Raw genomic sequence first — 13,497 nt, 5'->3', positions numbered from 1 at the left:
CCCCCCCCCCTTTAGTTAGCCGCTGGGACATAAGCTTAGGTTTAACAAACTAATTCATATTGATCAAGTATCAACAAGTTGAATCAGAGCTTTATTTCAAAATCATATGTATAGACTACTTTTTGATTAACGTAGATGGCTATATTTAGAAACTGAAATACACCTGAGGGTTACTCTATAACTAGACCTCCATTATTCAACAATATTCCTTTTGATTTTTGAAAAACACGTATGTCTACATTTTAACAGTCACTTGATTATCGTATGTGAATCTTAGTTCAGGAAGGGTATACAAAACCAACTAGACTAGTTGACGGAGTTGAGTTGAAACACCTTTTATGGACTGGATAATAGAAGAACGTGACTTAGCATAACTAAACGTCAAATGCTTGAATAGTTTCTTTTGTGCACTTAAATCAAAAGATTACATGCAGATTTCTACTTGTAAGAGTGGAAAGGATGTATGGGATAGATTTTGTATAAAATATGAGGGGACTAATGAGGTTAAGCAATCTAGACTTAATATCTTATTGCATGATTATGAACTGTTTCGCATGAAACTTAATGAATCCATTTTTGATATGTACACAACATTCATACAAATATTAACCTCTTTACATGCATTAGGTAGGGAACTAACGAATGTTGAAATAGTTAATAAGATTCTTCATTGTTTGCCTACTACTTATGATGCTAAAATTATTGCAATTATAGAGTCTAAAGATCTAAACATTTACTATATTGACAATCTTCTTGGTTCGCTAATTGCTTACGAGTAAGGAGTTAGCTAAAGAAAGATTGATGCAGGTGAATCATAAAAGGAGAAGAACATAACACTTAAAGTGGAGGAGTCTGAGAGTGAACACTCACAACCTGAGGAAGAAGATGACATCACATTGATAACTAGACAATTCAGAAGCTTTTTGAGGAGGAAGCAGAGGAGACGCCAGCAATGGAATAGAGGTAAATTCAATAGAAATGTCAAGGTTTCAAATGATGTGATTTGCTATGAGTGCAGGAAACTTGGACATATTAAGGCAGATTGCCTTAAACTTAAAGCCACCTCTAGCAAGGAGAAGGTAGAATAAAAACCATTTGTGAAGAAGGGCAAGAAGAAATTCCAAAGAACTTTTTGGGCGGACTCAGCTTTTGATTCGTCAGAGATAGAAAAGGAAGAGGAAGCCACTAATCTGTGCTTAATGGCCGATAGTCTTGATCAGTCAAATCAAGAAGAGGTATGTGACTTAAGTTATGATAAACTTTTTGAAGTTTTTGAACACATGCATGATGCATATAGGAAAATGAAGAAAATGCATGCTAGTCTAAGTTTAGAATTTAAAGAATTACAAAAGAATCATGAAATCCTTAGGAAAGATAATGTTTTAATTGATGACAACCATATGAAATTACTTAATGAGTTTGATAACTTGAATAAAAATCATGAAAATTTAAAATCATCCTATATAGAACTTGAAAAGATTTTAAAAATTTTAAGAATGAATCAGAGAGCAAGATTTATAGATCAAATTATACAAATTGAATTTTGGAAGATATGAATTTATTTTACAAATTAACGATAAAAGCTCTCGAGGATAATAGGATACCCCCTATATTGCATAAAATATTTCACTAATCCTATATTGTATCCTAAGTTTATGCAATTTCTAAATAGATAAATGAATAGTAGTAGTCTTAGGAATCATTTTCCAAAAGTCAAATGTAATAATTGTGGATTGATTGGACACATAGCTCACACCTATACTTTGAAGAAGAAAACTTATTTGATATGGAAACCTAAGATGCATAAACCTAAACATATCATACATGCATCTTATTATAAATTGCCAAAAGGAGAACCCAAACTTGTTTGGGTTCCCAGGTCTAACGTTTGATAATCTTACAGGGTTGCTCTCACACAAGACCTTGTGAGAGCATATGGTACCTGGACAACGTATGTTCAAAGCATATGACTGGAGATACTGTATAATTTATATCGCTGGAAGCCAGGAGTGGAGGTAAGGTTACACTTGGAGATAACACCACAAGAAAAGTGATTGAGATATGTATGATTGGAAATCTAAAGAATTTTTATATTAAAAATGTGTAATTGATAGAAGGCATAAAGAATAATTTGTTAAGTATAAGCCAGCTATGTGATAAAGAATATTGTGTAAAAAATTTTTCTACTAGTTGCATTTTAAGCCTAAATGGAAATGATGTTTTGAATATTAAAAGGGTAAACAATATTTATATGCTAAATTTGAATTTCATTCAAACTCCTACTACTTTTTGTTTAAAAATTATTTCTGATGAGTCATGGCTTTGATATAGCAGATTTTATCGTTCTAGCATTAAAAACCTTAGGAGAATTACCCAAAAGTACTTAGGAGAGGTATACCAAAATTAAACTTTACTAAGGATCACTTTTGTGATGCATATTAATTAGGAAATCAAGTGAAGTCCTCTTTTCAATCCAATAAGGATCTTAGAACTAGTAAACCATTGGAGATTTTGCATATGGATCTTTTTGGACCAGTTGGAACAATAAGTCTATGAGGGATGGTATACGGAATTGTGATTGTGGATGATTACTCAAGATTCATATGGGTTAGATTTTTATTTCATAAGAGTGAATCATTTGAGGAATATAGAAATTTTTTGACTTGGATTCAAAGAAAATTTGGGTGTAAAATCATGACTATACAAAGTGATTATGGAGGAGAATTTGAAAATAAAAGATTTGAGAATTTTTGTAATGAGAAAGAAATTGATCATAATTTTTCTGCACCTAGAACCCCTCAGCAGAATGGGGTAGTCGAAAGAAAAAACAAAATATTAATAGAAGCCTCCTGAGCAATGTTGGCAGAATACTCACTTCTTAAATACTTTTGGGCTGAGGCGGTTAACATTGTATGTTATGTTCTGAATAGGATGAATGTGAGATCTAAATTAAATAAAACACCCAATGAGTTGCTAAAATGAAGAACACCTAATTTGTCTCATTTGCATGTTTTCGGATGCAAGGTGTTTATACATAACAATGAAAAATTTGCCTTAGAAAAATTTGATCCAAAATTAGATGAATGAATTTTTGTTGGATACTCAAGTGTTAGAAAATCTTATAGAGTATTCAATAGAAAAAATTTGATAATTGAGGAGCACACATGTTGTATTTGATGAATCTAAAAATTTGAAAGAGCCAAATGTTGTAGAAGATGAGATTGAGGATAACTCTCAAAATATTGATAAAATAAATTTGGAAGAAAATTTGAAAGAAAATTTGGAGATAGAAAACCCTTTGTTTAGAGATTTGAGATTTTCTAAAAACCATTCAAAGGAGTTGATAATTGGTGAACCTAGTGAGGGTGTAAGGACTAGGCGTAGATTAAACAAAGAAGTTAATCATTCAGCCTTTATTTCAATAATAGAACCCACTAATATTGATCAAGCACTTTTAGATGAATTTTGGATTTTGTCCATGCAAGAAGAGTTAAATCAATTTATAAGAAATAAAGTTTCAGAATTAACTACAAGACAAAAGGATAAAAGTGTAGTTGAAACTAAGCGGGAATTCAAAAATAAAATGAATGACTTAGGAGTAGTCATTTGAAATAAGGCTAGATTAGTTGCTAAGGGGTATAATCATATTGAAGGGATTGATTTTGAGGAGACTTTTGCCCCTGTAACTAGACTTGAAGTAATTAGAGTTTTGTTAGCCTTTGCCTATTTTAGAGGATTTAAATTATGTCAAATGGATGTAAAAAGTGTCTTTTTAATAGGGGTAATTCAAGAAGACGTTTTTGTAGAACAACCACCAGGTTTTGAAAATTCTAAATACCCAAATCATATTTTCAAATTGAAAAAGGCATTATATGGATTGAAACAGGCACCCAGGGCTTGGTATCAGAGGTTGAGCACCTTTCTACTTAAAAGATCATTTAAAAAAGAAAGTGTGGATACAACTCTTTTTTTAAAGAGATTTGGAAAGGATATACTCATTGTACAAATTTATGTGGATGACATCATCTTTGGATCTTTAAATAAAAATCTTTGTGATGATTTTTCTAAAATAGAGAGTAGTGAATTTGAGATGAGTCTAATGAGAGATTTAAGTTAATTTCTAGGATTTAGCATTAAGAAAATTGAGGAAGGTATATTTCTTAGTCAGTCAAAGTATGTTAAGGACATCCTCAAAAAGTATGAAATAGACAATGCTAAACCTATTAGTACACCCATGAGTTCCTCAGTTCAGTTTGATAAGGACCTTAAGGAAAAACCTGTTGATCAAAAGAAATTTAAAGGAATAATTGGATCTTTACTTTACTTTATAGCTAGCCGGCCCGATATCATCTTTAGTGTTTGTTTTTGTGCTAGATTTCAATCAGATCCAAAAGAATCACATTTGACAGCAGTAAAAAAGATTCTAAGATATCTGTTAGGAACTCAAAACTTAGAAATTTGGTATCCTAAGTTTAGCTCTTCATTTGAAATAATTAGTTATTCAAATTCTGACTTTGTAGGTTGTAGTGTGGATAGAAAGAGCACTTCTGGAACATATCAATTTATTGGAAATTCTTTAGTCTCTTGGTCCAGTAGAAAACAAAATTCAGTGGCCCTATCTACTGCAGAAGCTGAATATATTGCATTAGGAAGTTGTGTGGCACAAGTACATTGGTTGAAACAATAGTTGATTGATTTAAGATTAATTATAGGCACTATTCTATTTTATTATGATAACACTAGTGCTATTTGTATTTCTATAAATCCTATTCAACATTCAAGAATCAAACATAGAGACATAAACATCATTTCATACGGGATCATGCATCCAAAAGACAAATTGAACTTACTCATGTTTCTACTGAAAATCAACTTCCAAACATTTTTACAAAACCTTTAGCCTTTGATATTTTCAGTGCATTAAGAATAAGACTTAGAGTAATTGATTTGAATGATTAATTAAAAATGTTTTCTGCAAATTTATATGTATTTTCTGGTTAATGTATTTGTGTGTTTTTATGATTTTGTTTATCTTGTGTTTGTGATTTTCTGTATTTGAGTTTTTGTTTTTGTGATTTTATGCATTTTTGTTGTGTTTGTGTTTTAGTTTTTTTTTTAGTGTATGTTTTAAAAAAAATTGAAGTGACAATCATTCGGGACGAAATATTTTCATACGGGATGAATTGTGTAGTGTGTCAAACTGTCGAATTTTAAACCATTTGCATGCAATTTTTTCAGTTTTTAATTTTCACTTCGTCTGTACAATCGTCACGATTGTCTAGGATGAAATTACGGGACGATTAAATGACAGTTAAACGGATAAGGTAGTCTTTAATGATATATTTCGTACGTACGAACCTTTGGTTCGTCTGGACGAACACATGTCGATTCGATGTAGGGGGCCATTTCAACTGCCATTAAAACGATCATAAGTTCTGATTATCCAGGACGAACACGTGTTCGTCTGTACGATCATTTTGGTCAAAATTCTGTACGAAAGGATGCTTCGTAAGTTGTGTGATTACAAAAAGTAGTTTTATTTTGGACTCATTTATTCATCCATACAAAACTTTTTCCTATGGGACGAATTGAATTTCGTACGGGACGAACGTAAATTTCGTCTGTACGAATAGCCATTTTTCAATAAATTCGTGGGCTTTTGAACTAAATAGTCATCTCTCACACATCACTTTGAAAACCTTTTATCCTTTAGATCCTTTTCAATGTCAAGTTCAAGCAAGCGACAAAAGACTCTAGCCAAGGGACCACCTAGAAACTCTTCTGATAACTTTCTTTCCAAAGCTAATGAAGACGCTTTTCCAAAATTCGTGTCCGCTAAGATCACCCCCTCTAGAATTCTTATCCAGGATCAACTGACCTTTCAGGTAATGAACTTGTTTGCTTCAACTCAGTTTGGTTTCATCCTCACACTAGTTTATCTCTACAACAAAGAAACCTTTCACTATTTTCTGGCAAAGATGTCTTTCAACTTCGACCATTCTATATTTCGTTCCTACATCTTTAAGAAAAAGATGAAATCATCAAGGTTGGCCTAGGAATCTTTTTAAACTTAAGAAATGAGGAAACTAGAGCACATACCTTGACCACCACTTATGAATATGAATGGTCTAAAATTAATACAGTGATTAGAGGAATCATTTTTAACGAGCATATGCCTAAAGTATTCAGTCTCGTTCGTAATGCTCGTATCATCCAGCATATTATTAGAACTTTATAATTCCCAAAGATGGTGATAGAATCAATATTACTCTTCTTCTTTCTATGGTAACCTACTTGATTATGACTATACAACCTATATATTAAGTCAAACTAATCTTTGACTATCTTTATGGACTCTCTGAAATTGATCATATCGAACATAAAAGAAAGAAGAACATTGTCTTAGGACATCTAGTTGCCTATATTCTCGAGAAAAAATACAATTTAGTTCATCTTGATCAAGATTTTGAAGAATCGCTCTACTATAATGATGGATCATTTAGAGCAATCTTCAATAAAGATGAACAAAGTAAAATGCATGTCATTAGTGATGCTGAAGAAAAACATGAAGCTGCACCTGCACCTGCTAATGAACCAAATTACAGGATTTGGTTCAAATATTTGACTGTTTTAGAGACTCAGTTTGATTAAAGGTTTAATCAAATTGAAGCTCATATGCAGCAGCAGGATATACAGTACACTCAAGATATGAGATTTATACGAGAACAGATAAACAATATAAATTCCAATATGCTTATGATGAGTAGCTATTTCAACTTCTTTGGTGCTGCACCTCCTCCTCCTCCTCCAAATCATGGTCCATCAGAATGATTTCATGTACTTGATTATGTGTTTTCTTTAGTTGATGTGTTAGTTTTGTGATTTAGGAAAATGTGATGTATTTTCTTTTCATTAGATGTATTTGTTTTTGAATCTTATGTCGTATTGATATCATTTGCTGAGATTATAATATCCTTTATTTTGATATCAATATAAGTTATCATGTTTTGAATTTAATCTTATTTTTGAAATGTGTGTTAGCCCATATAATAATAAATATAAAGAGTGCTATACTTTGAAATGCAAGTTAAAATTAAATTCATTAGAAAATCTAATTTTTCTAAATTTAAGTTTTGCTTATAACTTGATGTAATTAAGATTGTCAATTTCATATCTCTTATTTAGACTACATTAATGTCTAATATTATTATTGCAATTTTGATGTTTTCTTATTTTGTATTTCTCTTATCAATAAATATTTATGCACTTAAAAAAATTTGAAATTTTTTATTATTGATTTTGGAAAGAATACGATTACTCTTGAAAAATATACAAATGTAAAAAAAAAAAAATCAAAAAATCAAAATGAATGCACAAAGGTTCGCAATTTGAAAAAGATGCACAAAATAAGCCCACAAGTGAAAAGATGCACAAAAATGTGCCACAAATTTGAAAAAGATGCGCAAAGCACCACATGTGGTAAGTAATTCTTTCTATAATCTTTTAATCTCTTAATTCAAATTGATCTTTGGTACATTTATATTCCATATTGAAATTTGAAATATATAAATTTTTTATTCATCCTTTTTGCAATGATTTTCTCTATCTTAGTGTCTAAATCGACTTTTTTTTATATGTACTTTTTATTATCAATGTTATATCTCTTCTTAGATTCTATGAATTATTATGATTTACCTAATGCTTTGATTTTATTTGCAAAATTTATTTCAATCACTTTCAATGATCAATTATCAAAGGATTATCATATGACTGCTTATATTTCTGTTCTTTTTCATCTTCTTTTTTTGCTGTTGTCAAAAAGGGGAAGAAAATATTATTTGTTCGTATCTTTTCTTAACTTGTATCTTTTTATATCCTTGTTCGTATTGCATTTCTGTTTTGTAATATTATTTTTGTTGTATTTAATTTTTTTTTTAAAGGGAGAGATAAAACTATTGTGCAAAGCCTCTTAATTTTCAAATGTTCATCAATTCAGAGGGACTTTAGGAGATTCTTAAAATTTGAAAATTATACAAACAATAATTGTTTTACCATCATCAAAAAGGGGGAGATTGTTAAGAGAGTTGCTATTTGCATGTTTTATATTCATGCAACTTGTATAGTTTTGATGATTCCAAATATTATTGTTTTAAGTTTTGTTATCTTCTAACACTTTTTGGAAGATTTGTTTTTTCTCTTGTGTGGACTAACATTAGAGAAAATTCAAACTTCAGACTAATGATGACTTCAAATCAAATTCAGCATAAGATAGTTTGTAAATTAAAGCTTGTAATTTTCTTTGCATTGAGTTTGAGAGGGAGTGATTGTAATTGTGTAAACACACACACTTAAGGAGATCTTCAAAAAAATTATATTGATCATACAGGACGAACACAGTTCGTACGGGACAATCAAGTCAGTTATCTCCTCGGAAGAGCAATGGAACGAACATGAAGCGAAGAATTTTTTTTTAAGTCCTGATCATGTAGGACAAATTATTTATTCGAACCAGGATAAAATGCTCTCTGAAAAATTTTTGTCCAGACGAACTCCAATTCGTCCCAGGATGAAATGTCCTCTGGAAAATTTTCGTTCAGTCGAAATCCATATTCGTGCTAGGATGAAATTCTCTCTGGAAAATTTTCTTCTAGACAAACTCAAATTCGTCCCAGGATGAAATGTCCTATGTAAAAATTTCATCCAGACAAACTCATATTCATCCCAGGAAAAAGCGAACCGACTCTTGAAAATTTGGCAACTTCCTGCATATTTCAGAACTGACCTATGGTATAACCGTTCGTCCCAGACGAACCTTATTCGTACGGGACAATTAACTTGTACGAAGTCAGTTCATACCAATATACATTGGGTTCATTTCCAACTGAATTAAGTAACATCGTCTGGGATGATCCATGATCGTACGGGACGATCCACTGTTGACAGACTTGAATTTTAGCAGTTTTTGGATGCTTTTTTGTGTCTTTCCTATATAAAGTCTAATATAAACTGCCACTTAATCTTTTTTACTATTGATCTTCATGTCAATTGAAAGGAGAGTCAAGGAGAGAGTGTGAGAGAGTGTTTGAAGGAGAATTCTTACAACTGGAGCGTGAAGGTTTCACTTGGTACTCAAAGGTAAGAGTCTCTACTTTTAGTTTTTTATTACTTCACTCTTTTCTCTCTTCCTTCTAGATTTTTTGTGAAGAAGATCTGTCAAGGAGATCTAGTTCTCTGCCGACACTTGGAGAGTGTGAACAGCCGAAGGTATCTCTGCCTACACCGGGAGAGTGTGAAAGGACGAACAATTCTCTGCCAACACTGGGAAGAGTGTAAAAGGATGACGGTTCTCTGCCGTACTGGGTAGTGGTGGAAGAGAGTTTTGTAAAGGCTTCTCCGCCTTATTGTGGGTGTAAAAGGAAAGTCACTTGTGGTATTAGTGCAATACTAGGAGAATGCCTCCGGGGAGTGGATGTAGGTCGTGTTGGACCGAACCACTATAAATATCGTGCCTTTTATTTTTCCGCTGCTTTTTATTTTTGTTTTTCTGTTTCTAACTTGTGGTTGAAAAACATTTTCTATAAAATTCACTAAAGTTAATTTTCTCGGTTCTAAATTTTGAAGATGGATAAAATTTTTTAATTACCAATTCACCTCGCGTCTTGGTTAGCCGCTAGGACATAAGCTTTGGTTTAACAACCTAATTCATATTGATCAAGTATCAACAGTTTTCCTATTGTGTCAATCAATCAATCTTTAAAAAGGTGGCTTTCATTTAAAATAAATCAATCTATATTCTTCAGTAAAATAAGTCAGTCATGCTTAAGCTCAATACAAGATCACACTATAAAATTTTTTATTTAAAAAAAGCCCGTTGGCACTTCGTCTTATAGAAGGAATTCAATTTATATTCAACACTCATCAATTTACATTTGTCATATCATTACAAATTATCAAAAAACATTTGCATATATAGTGCAAATGACATAACATATAGTATGCTCATCAATACACATGCAGTATGCCAAAATGTATATTAGATTTATGAATAGTAAAATTATACATATCATGCATTTCATGTACAAATGTACTATACTAATTCCTAATCATTCCGTACTTGATAATACTCTACTCATTTTAGATAAAATAACAAACCATTTAGGGTGACAATTCCTATCACATATCAAAAGTTGTACGATAAAATTTCACTAAATCAAAACATATCACTTTTTTTATTCCTATTTGGAAGAGATAAAATCCAAGAAAATAACATCATTAAAAATAGAATAGGATTTAGAATACCAACCATAGTTATGAAAAATATTGTAACAAATTTGGGGGGTATAGCTATGCAACAGTTCAATTTTTTTATCATCAAATTAATCCTTCTTTTTGTGTGTGTGTGTGTGTGTGTGTGGGGGGGTTCACTACCATCTTATAGAATTTCCCCTTAAGTTTGAGGGGTACATTTCTATCACATAATAAGCCCGATGCATTCCTCCACTTCAACCATCCAACTTGAATTCTACTGATAATATCTCCATCTATTTCACCTTTACTCTGAATAATAAATACAAGATATCTAAAACGTGTACTCCTATTAACGACTTGATCACCCAAAGTCACAATCCCCTCACTAGGTCTATTACTACTAAAATTACACTCCATATATTCCGTTTTAGATTTACTCAAGCAAAAACCTTTAGACTATAAGTTTGACCTCCATAATTCAAGTTTACCTTCAACTCCCTCTCTAATCTTATCAACAAGAAGAATATCATTAGAAAAAAGAATACACCAAGATACATCCTCTTGCAAATGTCTAGTGAGAACAACAATGACTAAAATAAAAAAGATATGGGCTTAAGGCTGATCCTTGATGTAACCCAACCAAAATAGGGAAATACTTAGTAAAACCACCTTGTGTTTGAACACCAGTAATAGCTCTTGCATACATATCTTTAATGATTTGAATATAAGCATTATTGACTCCTTTCTTTTTAAGAACTCTCCACAGCACTTCTCTTGGATCTTTATCATATGCTTTTTCTAAATAAATAAATATCATATGTAGATCCTCCTTATTTTCTCTATATTTCTCCATCAAACCTCTTAATAAATGTATGGCTTCCATAGTCGACCTACCTGGCATGAATCCAAATTGATTTTGAGAAACATTTGTATCACGCCGCAACCTATGCTCCATAACTCGATCCCATAGCTTTAAAGTATGACACATTAACTTAATACCTCTATAATTCGTACAATCTTGTGCATCACCTTTATTCTTAAAAATAGGAATTATCACACTAATTCTCCACTCATCTAGCATCTTTTTAGTCTTCAAAATAGTATTAAAAAGTTCAGTAAGCCAAGAAATCCCTTCATCTCCTAAGCATTTCCACACCTCTCTTGGAATATCATCAAGTCCAACAGCTTTTTTACCATTCATTTTCTTTAAAGCCTCTCTAACTTCAGTTTTACTAATACTTCGATAAAAACATAAAACTTTATTTTCATTTAGGATGATAAGGTCACTATAGTCAATCTTAATTTCACAATCTTCATTAAAAAGTTTTGCAAAATATCTCATCCACCTTTATTGAATATTATCTTCTAAGAAAAGTATTTTTTGATCTTCATCCTTAATACACTTCATTTGAATTAAATCCTTACTACTTGTATCTCTTTGTTTGACTAACTTATACATATATCTTTCTCCATCCTTAGTATTTAATCTATTATATAAATCACTAAAAGCTAATGTCTTTATATCACATATTGCTTTCTTAGAATCCTTATCAGCCACTTTATATATTTCACAATTATCATAATTTTTAAAATTAAATTAATTTTTATAACAAATCTTTTTTTTTTATTCTTTTATTGCACAATTGGATTCCACCACCAACTATTTTTACTATTAGAAGCTTTTCCCTTTGAAACTCCAAGCACATCTTTTGCAATATTCTTAATATCGCTAGCAACTTTTTTCCGCATAACATTAGCATCCTCATGCATAGACAAAATCTTAAGATCTAAAAACTTACTCTCAAAAATATTTTTGTTAATATTCTTTAAATGCCCCCATCTAATTCTAGAAAAATGTTTTACTTTATTTTTTATTTTATGCCTCTTTATCTTAAAGTCCAAAACTAATAATTGATGTTGGGCACATAAATTTTTACTCAGAATAACTTTACAATCTTTGCAGTCTAAACGAATTAATTTTTTAATAAGAAAATAGTCAATCTGGGTTGGACTATATCCATTTTTATAAGTGATGAGATGCTCATTCCTTTTCTTAAATATAATATTAGCAATTGAAAAATCATAAGCTAAACAAAAATCTAATATGGTCTCGCCACCTTCATTCGTCGTTCCAAATCCATGGCCACCATGAATGCTTTTAAATTTATTTACCTCTCCACCAACATGTCCATTTAAATCTCTTCCAATAAAAACTCTATCTTCAAGATGTATCTTTTGTATTAATTCTTCTAAGTCATTCCAAAAATTTAATTTAGAACTCATATCCAAACCCACTTGAGGAGCATAAGCACTTATAATATTAACAATCTTATCATCAACAACAATCTTTAAAGTTATAATTCTATCTCCAATCCTATTAATTTTTATAACATTATCCTTTAAACTCTTATCTATAATAACACCTACACAATTTCTAATACGACTCCTACCCGTATACCAAAGTTTAAATCCTAAACTATCAATTTCCTTAGCCTTCTCTCCAACCCACTTAGTTTTCTGAATGCAGAAAATATTTAATTTCCTATGAATCATAATATCTATTAATTTCATTAATTTTTCTATAAGGGAAGCTATATTCCAAGTTCCTTTCCTAATTTTAGTTTCATGGACTAGCTTCTTTGCCCACATCCATCCTTGATGTGGGAACCGTGGTGCTAAAGACTACAACACTACATTCCTACATGCATAAATTTTATTTATTATAGATCAGAGGATACACCATCATCGAGAAAAATATAAGTGACATAGCTCTCTTAATGCCACTGAGTACTCCAAAATAACGTCAATATGCTATACTTCAAATTTATCATATTTTCAAATTAATCAACTTGATGGGGAGGGGAGGGCACAAAATAATAAAGTGACAATGGATATTTACATTAACATATATAAAAACATAAATCGCTACCTAACGTAATGGTGCTACCGACCACAACATTACATTCCTGCGTGTATAAAGTTTACTTATTGTATATTAGAGAATAGAGCATCGTTGAGAAAACTTCTAGTGCCCTACCACCCCCAAAGCTATTACATTCTCCACCACAACATCGTGGTGATGCAGTTCAAAATTTTCATATTATCATATTAATCTATTTTTTTATAGAGGGTGGGAATAAAGAAGTGATAGTGGATATTTATATTAAAATATATAAAAACATCATTTAGATTCTAACACCACGGTTCTACAAACCACAACACTGCATTCCCACTTGCAATTTTTTTGTA

The sequence above is a fragment of the Dendrobium catenatum genome, unplaced genomic scaffold (genome assembly GCF_001605985.2).
Source record: "Dendrobium catenatum unplaced genomic scaffold, ASM160598v2 fragScaff_scaffold_1136, whole genome shotgun sequence".
NCBI lineage: Eukaryota > Viridiplantae > Streptophyta > Magnoliopsida > Asparagales > Orchidaceae > Dendrobium > Dendrobium catenatum.
Note: the sequence above shows the minus strand (reverse complement) of the source record.